The following is a 1,083-nucleotide window of genomic DNA, read 5'->3' as shown; positions in this document are numbered from 1 at the left end:
CTGCACATTCCGAGCACTCACCACTCTCTGTGTGAAATAAACTGGCCTGTGATTAAAATGTAATCTCCTTTTCTTCCGTGTCCGATTTACCTGCTGCTTTCCCTGGGGTAAAGGATTCCAAATTTACAGGGCATAGATTTCGGGTGAGAAGAGAAAGATTTCAAAGGGATCTAGGCGGCAACTATTTCACACAGAGGGGTGCTGCGTGGAAGCAATGAGCTACCAGAGGAAGTGATGGAGGTTGTTACAATTACAACATGTGAAAGGCATCTGAATGGCTATATGAATAGGAAGGGTTCAGAGGGATAAGGGCTAAATGCTGTCAAATGGGACAAGATTAAATTAGGATACCTGGATTAGTGCGGAGCAGCTGTGCGGCAAAACAAAGTGGGCTGGAGACCTGGATCAGTGCGGGGCTGCTGTGACCCAGCACACAGTGGACTGGAGGCCTCGTGTGGTGTGGTGAGGCTGAGAGGCAGATCAGAGTGGGCTGGAGGCCTCGTGTGGTGTGGAGAGGCTGAGAGGCACAACAGGGTGGGCTGGAGGCCTGGATCAGTGTGGAGCAGATGTGAGGCAGAACAGAGTGAGCCAGAGGCTTGGATCAGTGCGGAGCAGCTGAGAGCTGAAGAGGAGCCGATGGAGAACTGCAAGAGTCTCGAATGGCTGAGAGCTGGATTGGAGTGGATTCGAGGCCTGAATTAGTACAGGATGACTGAGAGCTGGATTGAAGTGGATTAGAGGCCTGTATCAGGACAGAATGGTTGAGAGCTGGATTGGTGCGGATTTGAGGCCTGGATCACTACAGAATGGCTGAGAGCTGGATGGGGGCGGATTAGAGGCCTGTATCAGTACAGAATGGCTGAGAGTTGGATTGGCGTGGATTAGAGGCCTGTATCAGTACAGAATGGCTGAGAGCTGGATGGGGGCGGATTAGAGGCCTGTATTAGTACAGAGTGGCTGAGAGTTGGACTGGAGTGGATTAGAGGCCTGTATCAGTACAGAATGGCTGAGAGCTGGATGGGGCAGGATTCGAGGCCTGAATTAGTACAGGATGACTGAGAGCTGGATTGAAGTGGATTAGAG

This window comes from Chiloscyllium plagiosum, unplaced genomic scaffold (genome assembly GCF_004010195.1).
Source record: "Chiloscyllium plagiosum isolate BGI_BamShark_2017 unplaced genomic scaffold, ASM401019v2 scaf_5436, whole genome shotgun sequence".
Classification (NCBI taxonomy): Eukaryota; Metazoa; Chordata; class Chondrichthyes; order Orectolobiformes; family Hemiscylliidae; genus Chiloscyllium; species Chiloscyllium plagiosum.
Note: the sequence above shows the minus strand (reverse complement) of the source record.